Raw genomic sequence first — 11,169 nt, forward strand, 5'->3', positions numbered from 1 at the left:
TAGGAAAGTAAGGGACAAAAGTCCCACAATGTTTTATTTAAAGCATGTCATGGAGGTTTATGGTCTTTACATAGTTTAATAAATGGTAGAGACTCTTGGCAAGTATTTTCAGAAAAATTACTTACCAACCAAACTTTACCCAAAAAAGCAAAGTCAAAGTCCTTGGTCTTCCTAATCTCTGTTGAGCAAAAATCAACCAAAGTTCAAAAGTCAAGTTACAGAAAATGTAGATATTATTGTAGCAGGACAAGAATATTCAAGGTATTAGTCAATGTCACATTTGAGTTATTAAATCACATTCAAATAGTGCAAATGCATCAAAAAACTATTACATTTATTTAAAAATTCATGACAGTCTCTTAACAAATTGAATATATTATTAAAAACTTTAAAAACTGTCTTACAGGCTTTGCAGATGCTGCCGCCGCCTGGAGCCTTGTATCATCAGCCATGGTCAACCCCACTGTGTTCTTCGACATTGCCGTCGATGGCGAGACCTTGGGCCGTGTCTCCTTCGAGCTGTTTGCAGACAAGGTTCCAAAGACAGTAGAAAACTTTCATGCTTGAGCACTGGAGAGAAAGGATTTGGTTATAAGGGTTCCTGCTTTCACAGAATTATTCCAGAGTTTATGTGTCAGTGTGGGGACTTCACACGCCATAATGGCACTGGTGGCAAGTCCATCTACGGGGAGAAATTTGATGATGAGAACTTCATCCTAAAGCATACAGGTCCTGGCATCTTGTCCATGGAAAATGCTGGACCCAACACAAACGGTTCCCAGTTTTTCATCTGCGCTGCCAAGACTGAGTGGTGGATGGCAAGCATGTGGTCTTTGGCAAGGTGAAAGAAGGCACAAATATTGTGGAGGCCATGGAACGCTTTGGGTCCAGGAATGGCAAGACCAGCAAGAAGATCACCATTGCTGACTGTGGACAACTCTAATAAGTATGACTTGTGTTTTATCTTAACCACCAGACCATTCCTTCTGTGGCTCAGGAGAGCACCCTCCACCCCATTTGCTTGCAGTATCCTAAAATCTGTGCTCTCGCTGCAGTTCCCTTTGGGTTCCATGTTTTCCTTGTTCCCTTCCATGCCTAGCTGGATTGCAGAGTTGAGTTAAGTTTATGATTATGAAATAAAGGCTAACAAAAAAACTGTCTTATTATCTATATATATATATGTATTTTTTTAACTACTGAATAGTAACATCAGGGGGAAAAAAAAGTAACCATTACATTTCTTAAAAATTTGTGAGAGTCTCCTAATAAGTTCAAATGTATTTAAAACTAAAAAAATTGTCTTATTGTAAATATATGTATATTTATATATGTATATTTTAACTACAAAATAGTAGCATCAGGGGAAAACACAGGAACATTTTTCACAAATGTAAAGTGTAATTTTATTCTGATAGATTTAAAACTCGAAAGCCAGAAAGTCTTGCCAGATAAACAAGATGAATCGGAAAACTAATAGTTAATTTTATATATTCTTAGTGAGATGGATTTCTCATCATTAAAACTGAACTTTTATAAGCCTGCTGCTTCAAGTACCTTAAATAAAAGAAAGACGTGCACCACAGATGATCAAACTGTCCCAGTAACTATAGGTAGGCTTTAGATCACAATGCTTTTCCTGTGTATGAGTGCATATTATTAGTATTTTAAAATGTTATTTCTTAGATTTGAAAAAGCAGTCTATAGGCTATATAGTTGTCCAAGAATTTCATAGATTATACTTTTGCCAGTAAACTCATTCAATTTTCATTATTTAGGCTAATGTCATTGCATTGAAATATATCCTAGGTTACTAGAGAAAAGCTTCTGAAGACATTATTTCTCTATTTCTAACATAGAAGAACTGTCGTAAGAAATATGGACACCTGTGACTTTTATACATATCTTGAACAAAAAATTAAGGATCCAAGTACTTTTCCCCTCTCCTCAAAACTTCCATCAGTTTTATGTGTGACAGTATTGTACTTAACAGGGTCTCCTTTAAATAAGAGTTTATGTAAGCAGAGTGAAAAGGAATTGCATAGTGAGGTTTTAACAAGTCCTCTTTTTAGCAACAAATTATTTCTTTATTGAAAAAAGTTGAAATCATTTCTGGAATATTTATGATTATTTCTCTTTCACAACATTAATGTAGTTCCCACCACAAATGTACTAACAATATCCTCTTTAACCATATAAGTATGATTAAATGGATTATTTTTTCAGGGTAAGTAGGATAAAGTCTAATACGTGTCAGATTAGACTTTATCCTACTTAATTTATGAGTGCGTGTGCACGCGTGTACGTGCTTTTTTTTTTTTTTTTTAGGGACAGGTCTCACTCTGTAACAGGCTGGGATGCAGTGGTGTGAGCATACCTCATGGCAGCTTCCAACTCCTGGGCTCAAACAATTTTCCTGCCTCAGTCTCCCGAGTAGCTAGGACTACAAGTGCACACTAACATGCCCAGCTAAGTTTTTAAATTATTGTTATTATTTCTGTAAAGACAGGGGCTTGCTGTGTTGCCCAAGCTGGTCTTAAACTCTTGGGCTCAAGTGATCCTCCCACCTCGGCCTCCCAAAGCACTGGGATTACAGGTGTGAGCCACCATGCCTGGCCTGAAGTGTTATATATTTATATAATACAATGTTTTAACTAGTTCTGCATACGTTGTCTCATTTAACTTTCTCACAGAAATCTCTATTTTCACTTTAATCAAAATTCAGAGAAGTGAATGCCTCATCCCAAATCCCCTAGACCATAGCAGAAATTGAAATCAAGTCTCTTTTTACTCCAGATCTCATGTTTATGCAGATTGTCTCTATTAGATAGATAAATAGAAATACCTCAGTACCTATAATCTAGTTTATATTTAGAGTCTGTTCTAGAAATTCAATTTAATTTTTTAAATGAAATATGTTCTATCTTTAGTTTTGAATGATGACTATGTAATCATAGTACTAGACTCTTTATCTAAGGCGTCAGTGCCTTTGGGAACTAAAAAAAAGACTCAAAGAAATCAAATATGTTCAACAGTCAGATAAGTTCCAAGAGAGATTTTCTATTTTTTTCCTGTCACCTACTCCAAATGTATCTTAGATGACTTACATTAACTAGAAAAGGGAGCGAAAATGTTCTCCTCTCTTCAGATTGAACAAATGAGAAAATGCAAATAAAGTTCAATTAATTCTGTACTCTGATAAAATTTAAATCATGCAGAACTTGCATGAGAGAGATGAAAAGTTGGGTATGTAGGTGTGGTGGTGTGTACCTGCAGTTCCAGCTTCAAGGCTACAGTGAGCTACGATTGTGCTACTGCACTCCAGCCTCAGCAGTAGAGTGAGACCCTGTCTTAAAAAACAAACAAACAAACAAAAACAGAAAGGAAAAGAAAAGTTGGCCCTGGTATCCCCAGTCCAGCTTGTTGTGCGCAAATCATGTATCTAGGACCACATTGATTTTCTTGGGATTTTCCTCTACTATTGAAAAATATCTGACAGAGAACTTTGTCTTCCTTAGAAGACCTTCTCTCTTTTCCCTGTGCCTGGCACATTTGAACTCTTTTGTCACTTCTTCCATACTCCAAAACACCCCCAATCTTCCCTCTTCCTCTATATTTTAGGTTGTAGCCTTTCCTCTGACATGACTTTATGCCTAGGAAATCATGCCTTAGTTTGCAGTGGCACTTTTATCATTATCATTTCTCTTCCTATTTTCTCTGCTGGATGGAGAGGAGTAACTCCAAGCTTTTTCTTCCCATTTTCTCTTTTGTTTGTCTGTGGTTACCCTTAGATGCATATTAAAAAATCAGACATCTAGACATCTCTCACTGTGAACATTAATCTCGTGTCAATAGCTCTCATCTGATATGTGTACCACATTCATCTTCTTACTAACATAAGTTTTAGATCTTTTAATGCTAAAAACGCATCTCTCTCTATTGACCTTTTGTTAAAATAGCCTTAGCACGTGCATGCTCAATTGCCTCCTCCTGACTGGTCTTTTTTCCCCCCTCCCCTCCCCTCTCCTTTTCTCTGTCTTTCCTTCTCTCTTTCTTTCCTTCTTTCTCTTTCTTTTTTTTGAGACAAGGCCTTACTTTGTCACCCAGACTGGAGTGCATACCTCACTGTATCCTCAAACTCCTGGGCTCAAGCAGTCTTCCCGCCTCAACCTCACTACAGGTGTACGCCACCACACCTGAGTTTTATTTTTGCAGAGATGGAGTCTTGCTGTTTCTCCTGATTCTTGAGGGATTTTCGTTTGTCCTTCAGTGCAGCAAATAGGGAATGTAGTCGGGGCACTCTGAGGGATACAAAAACATAGCTCTGAAAAGAGTTTACTATCTAGTGGAAAAGACCACCTCTTAGCTGTTAGAGGTCCTGGATTTCCTTAAAGAGGAGCTTAAAGAATGTGCATTCTGATTGGAAGTGAGATTTAGGAGACTTGTCTTGATATTGACAATAGCAAGCACATAATCTTTAGACTGTATTTGGGATGGCTTGGGTAGAGATCTATTGATATTAAGGGAGAACTAAAGTGACGAAACTACCCCTTCAGCTGTCAGTCTCTTTCAGGTTCCAGTTCTGACTTTATGTGATTTTGTGAGACAGATATATTCGTGAAATAGGCTGATGGTGCTATAGATAAACTACAAATAGAGGTAAGAAAGGTAAAGGAGAGGCCGGGTGTGGTGGCTCACACCTGTAATCCCAGCACTTTGGGAGGCCAAGGAAGGTGGATCACAAGGTCAGGAGTTCAAGACCAGCCTGACCAATATGGTGAAACCCCATCTCTACTAAAAATACAAAAAGTCAGCTGGGCATGGTGGCACGCACCTGTAATCCCAGCTACTTGGAAGGCTGAGGCAGATAATTGCTTGAAGCTGGGAGGTGGAGATTGCAGTGAGCCAAGATCATGCCATTGCACTACAGCCAGGGTGACAGAGACTCTGTGTCAAAAAAAAAAAAAAAAAAGGTGAAGGAGAATTAATTCTCTGGTGAAATCTGAAATGGCTTCATAGACAAGGTGGCATTTATACTAAACTTTAAAAAAATAGGCAAGCTTCCAACAAGTAAAAAAGTTGAGTGAAAAGCATTCCAGAAGTATGGAACTAGGTAAATGATGACTAAAGATGGAAACCTGGGACAAACTTGGGGCATAATTAGGAAGTGATGAGTATTCTGGTGTGGAAAGAAAAACAATGTGTATATATGGCAAGCAAATGCATTGGGAAAGTTTGAAAGACAAGTGAGGCAAAATCGAATTTAGTAACTAAAGTAGCAATGCTGCTAAGTATTGGAGCAAAGGACTTGAATTCAAATCCTGTCTCCAAATCCTACATTCATTCCTTAAACCATGTGGCCTGTCTAGTAATAGAGAATTAGTAATGCTTTTGCACTGTTTGCATGTTTTCTTTATTCATAAAAAGTGCTAGAATCTTATGATAGAAGTTTGAACTTTAGGGAACTATTGAAACTATTTGAGCAGCAGTTTTTATTTTTTTTCTTGCTGGCATCACATATCTCAGTCACTTCACAGATCTCTTAATGATATAAATTCGACAACTTTGCTTTATTCCCCTCCATGTGTAAAGATGCTTCCTATCTTGCATATCTGCAATTTTCTCCTCTTTAAGCAGTTATAAGCTGATGTCTACCTCAGCTCTTCACTATCAAAAGCTTAAAAAAGTGAGCTAAGTTGGTATTTGAGGGTGATATACTCAAGTAAATCTAAATTACTTTTTCTCTTTTTTTTTACACCATTGCCCCCCATTCCACCATTCTACACTATAGCAAAGAGAAAAAATAATTTCTCCACCACCACTTCACCCTCCACCACTATTCTACTCTCTACTTCAATTAGTTCAACTTTTTTTTTTTTTAAGATGGAGTCTCACCCTGTCACCCAGGCTGGAGTGCATTGGTGCAATCTTGGCTCACTGCAACCTCTGCCTCCAGGGTTCAAGTGATTTTCATGCCTCAGCCTCCAAGTAGCTGGGATTACAGGTGGGTGCCACCATACCCAGCCAACTTTTGTATTTTTAGTAGAGATGGGAGTTCACCATGTTGGCCAGGCTGGTCTCGAACTCCTGATCTCAATTGATCTGCCTGTCTCGACCTCCCCAAGTGCTGGGATTATAGGCGTGAGCCACCACGCCGGTTCAACTTTTTAAGATTCCATATAAGTAAGATCATGTGGTATTTGTCTTTCTATGCCTGGCTTATTTCACTTTACATAGTATCTACCAGGTTCATTAATGTTGTCACAAATAACAGGATTTTCTTCTTTTTAAAGGCTGAATAGTATTTCATTGTGTATTATACCACATTTTCTTTATTCATTCATCTGTTTATAGACACTTAGGTTGTTCCCATGTTGTGACAATTGTGAATAATACTGCAATGAACATGGGTAGTATGGTCATTTTAACAATATTGATTTTTTTTTTTTTTTTTTGAGATAGAGTTTCACTCTTGTTACCCAGGCTGGAGTGCAGTGGCGCCACCTTGGCTCGCTGCAAGCTCCACCTCCCGTGTTCAAGCAATTCTCCTGAGTAGCTGGGATTACAGGCTTGCATCACCATGCCTGGCTAATTTTGTATTTTTAGTAGAGACGGGGTTTCACTATGTTGGACAGGCTGGTCTCGAATTCCTGACCTTAGGTGATCCACCTGCCTCTGCCTCCCAAAGTGCTAGGATTACAGGTGTGAGCCACCACACCAGGCCAACAATATTAATTATTTTGATCCATGAGCATGGGATGTCTTTCCATTTGTTTGTCTTCTTCAATTTCTTTCATCAATGTTTTAAAGTACTCATTGTAGAGATCTTTTACCTCCTTGATTGAATTTATTCCTAGGTATTTTATTTTTTGTAGCTATTATAAATGGGATTGCTTTCCGGATTTCTTTTTCAGCTAGTTTGTTATTTGGTCTATAGAAACACTACTGATTTTTGTATGTTAATTTTGTATCCTACAACTGTACTGAATTTGTTTATCTCTTCTAAGTGTTTTTGGTGCAGTCTTTAGGGTTTTCCATATATAAAATCAGTCATCTGCAAAGAGGGACAGTTTGAGTTTCTCTTTTCCTGTTTGGATGCTCTTTCTTTCTCTTGCCTAATTGTTCTGGCTAGGACTTTTGTAATACACTAAATAAAAGTGGCATCCTTATCTTACTCCATTTCTTAGAGGAAAGTCCTCCAGCTTTTCCCCATTCAATATGATGTTAGCTGTGGGTTTTCTAATATATGGACTTTATTATCTTGAGATATGTCCCTTCTATAACTAATTTGTTGATGAGTTTGTATCATGAAGGGATGTTGAATGCTATCAAACGCTTTTTCTGCATCTATCAAGATGGTCATACACTTTTTATCCTTCATTCTGTTGTTGTGATATATCACATGTATTGATTTGTATATATTGAGTCATCTTTGAATCCCCAGGATAAGACCCACTTGATCACAGTGTTTTATCTTTTCCATATGTTGTTGGATTCAGTTTGCTAGCATTTTACTGAAAACATTTGTGTCTATGTGCATGAAGGATATTGCCCTGTGATTTTGTTCTTGTTGTGTCCTTGTCTGGTTTTGTATCAGGGTAATGCTGGTCTCACAGAATGAATTAAGAAGAGTCCTTTTTCTCTTCAGATTTTTTAAATAGTTTGAGAAGAATTGTTAGTTTTTCTTTAAAAGTTTGGTGGAATTCAGCGGTAGACTCATTTGGTCCTGGACTTTTCTTTATTGGGAGATTTTATATTACTGAGTCAATCTCATTACTTGTTACTGGTCTGTTCAGGTTTTTCATTCCTTCTTGGTTAAATCTTGGTGGGTTATATGTGTCCAGGAATTTGTACATTTCCTTTAGTTTTTTGTTTGTTTGTATGTTTGTCTTGGTGTATAGTTGTTCATAATAGTCTCTGCTAATCATTTGTAATAATGATTTGTAATAATCATTTGTAAATAATATTTGTGGTATCTATTGTGATGCCTCCCTTTTCATTTCTGACTTTGAGTCTTCTCTCTTTCTTAAAAAAGGGGGAGTGATATGGCTCAAGGAGCTTAAAAATTTTTTAAAACATAATTTTAAAAGGGGAGTCAGTTTAGCGAATGTTTAGCTAATAGTTTATTAATTTTTTTTATCTTTTCCAAATCCCAACATTTTGTTTCATTGATCTTTTGTATTTCTTTTAGTTTCTATTTTGTTTATTTCTTCTCTGACTTTTATTATTTTTTTCTTTCTACGAATTTTGGGTTTGGTTTGTTCTTCCTTTTCTAGTTCCTTAAGGTGCATCATTAGATTACTTTTTTGGTCTTTTTACTTGTCTTTAGTGTGTTCAAGCTACCTATTCTTTCTGATTGAGTCTTGTTAGGTTATCATTTCTTTCAGATTATCCAACTTGTTGGCATATCAAGTTCATAATAATCCCTTATGATACTTTTTTGTCCTAAGGTGTCTGTTATAATGTCTCCACTTTCATTTCTGATTTTGTTTATTTAAGTCTTCTCTCTTTTTCCATACTTAGTACCTAGCTAGGGGTTTGTTGATTTTGGTTGTTTTTTCAAAGAACAAACTCCTGATTTTGTTGATTTTTTCCTATAATTTTACCATTCTCTATTTAATGTATTTCTGTTCTGATCTTCCCTCTGCTAACATTAGGTTTATTGTTCCTTTTCTAGCTCTTTGATGTGTAATGTTAGGCTATTTATTTGAGATCTTCCTCCTTTTTTAACATAGGCATTTATTGCTATATACTTACCTCTTAGAACTGTTTTTTACTGTTGTCTTCTAGTCCTTTTTTTTTTTCTTTCTCTCTGTAGTCCACCTTTGTGGTTTGGTAATTTTTTCTAGTTGATAAGCTTTAATTCCTTTATCTTTCTCATTTGTGTATCTGCTATGTCTTTTGCTTTGTGGTTACCATGGGGCTTATATAAAACTTCTTATAGTTACAATAGACTATTTTAAGATGATAATGTCTTGAATTTGGTCACATAAATACTGTCAACTTTTACTCTTCCCTCATAATTTGCATTTTTGTTGTTTTTCTGATTTCATTGAATTGTCTGTCTTTACTGAGGGAATCCTTCTTGGTATCAAGTCTGACATGAACCACAAGGAACTGCAATGGCACTGGGTTCCAGGGAAGACGTGCTCAGAGCAGCTGTGGAGCCAAGGTCGTGTGCTCAGGACCTCACCAGTCTACTGTGGCACCTGGGAATTTAGACACAAGTTCACTCTCTGAGGCATAGGTAGGTCCTGACTGCCAGAAAGCTAAGGTCTGTGATTCTGGTGCATGCCCCAGCTGCTCAGGCCTAGGGGGCTAGGTTGTAGCTGTGATTCTGCCCCTGAGGAGCAGAACACAGCATTGGCCCAGCTTTGGTAAAGAAGGGGTGCTCTGCAGGCTATGGCTTTAGAAAGCAGGGCATAGCTGCAATTTGGGAACCAGAGGCTTACAGGGCACAGCAGCAACTCAGGCCCTGGCGGGGGATAAGAAACTATGTAGTGGGGACCCAAGACTGTGGGATGGGAGGACACAGCAGTGTTCCAGGCTCTGTGAAGTCAAGTGCAGTGACACTAAGTTCCCAGGAATAGCAAGGGATAGCTGTGACTTGGGCCCTGGGGTACAGGGAGCAGCGCAGTGATGACTCTCCTCCCTGGGAAGGCAGGGTGCATCCTCTGCTAGGGGATAGTCCAGTTTCATGGAAGCAGGGTTCTGCAGTTGTTCAGCCTGGAGAGTAGGTTGTTTCAGTTCACCCAATGCTCTCTTTTCCTGGGATGTGGGGCACCATATTGGCACAGCCCTGGGAACTGCAGCTGCTTGGTTCGGCCAAGGGACCCATAATCTTGTGAAGTGGAGTGATTTGTCAGCTCCAACATGGGGGGATGGGGAAGGATGGGGAAGGATGGCTGCTCTGAGTGGCCACAGCACCAGTTCCCCAGAAAGCATTGCCTGAGGTCCAGTACAGGGGGACATGACTGCTCTGGGTAGCCAAGGCACCAGTTTCCCAGGAGGCACTGCTTTAGCTCCAGTGCTAGGAGCATTACTGATCTGGGTGGCCAAGGCACTATATCCCTGGAAGGTAGGATGCTGCAGCTGCAGCTCCTGCACTGGGGGGCAGGGCACAGCAGTCACTGGGAAGAGTAGGGCACAGCAGCTTGACCCCATGGAATAGCATGTAGCAGCAGCTTGATTCAGGGATGGTGAACCACCAGACAGTGGTGGTACAGGTGTAATAAAGCGTCAGGAATGGAGGTGCAATAGCCACTCACCTCCAGAGCAGGACTCCCTCCAGCCATGGTTCTGGATCTAAGACAGCACAGCTGAGTAGCAGCACATGAGGGGCAGAGTGCAGCATTGACTCCTTCTCTGGGGAAAGTGCAGCCATAGGGACACCAGGCAGTTCCCTCTGATGTGCTTAGCACCTTTGAGGAATACAGGATTTCCCAGTGGTAAGGACTGTAGGTAACCTCAGTGGTGATGAGGGCTGCTGGGTTCCTCTTGCTTACCTTTTCCCTCCACTGAAAAGTTCACCCTGGTTCTGAGCTGGTCCTGACTGGAGTACAGCTGGCATAGAGTGTGAGCTGCTCCCTTCTTTTCTCTATGCAACTATCCTGGGTTTCTATGCTCTACAGAGTTTATGCTACTACTTTTTTTTTCTTTTTGAGATGAAGTCTCACTCTGTCACCCAGGCTGGAGTGCTGTGGTGTGATCTTGGCTCACTGCAACCTCTGTCTCCCAGGTTTAAACGATTATCATGCCTCAGCCACCTGAATAGCTGGGTTTATGGGTGTGCACCACCATGTCCAGCTGATTTTTGTATTTTTAGTAGAGATGAGGTTTCATTATGTTGGCCAGTCTGGTCCCAAACTCCTGACCTCAAGTGATCCACTGCCTTGGCCTCCCAAAGTGCTGGGATTACAGCCCGTGAGCCATCGTGCCGGCCTACACAACTCCTTTGACATATTTCTGTTTTCTCCTTCAGTTATTTTCATCAAATTATAGTTGTTTATTCATTACTTTAGCTGTCTTTGTGTGGGAGACAAGCACAGGAGCTTCTAGTCAACAATCTAGCTGATGTCCTCCTCTTAAAATTTTAATTGAACCTAGGCATGGTGGCTTAAACCTATAATCCCACTGACTTGGGAGGCTGAGGTAGGAGGATTGCTTGAGGCC

General features: G+C 39.4%; 1 pseudogene; it reads left to right on the plus strand.

Moving 5' to 3' along the window:
• The first annotated feature begins 450 nt into the window (after positions 1-450).
• Positions 451-957, plus strand: LOC105704964 (peptidyl-prolyl cis-trans isomerase A-like; annotated as a pseudogene).
• The last annotated feature ends 10,212 nt before the right edge of the window (positions 958-11,169 follow it).

This window comes from Aotus nancymaae, unplaced genomic scaffold (assembly GCF_030222135.1).
Source record: "Aotus nancymaae isolate 86718 unplaced genomic scaffold, 86718_ANA_hifiasm-v0.15.2.pri h1tg000007l, whole genome shotgun sequence".
Taxonomy (NCBI): domain Eukaryota; kingdom Metazoa; phylum Chordata; class Mammalia; order Primates; family Aotidae; genus Aotus; species Aotus nancymaae.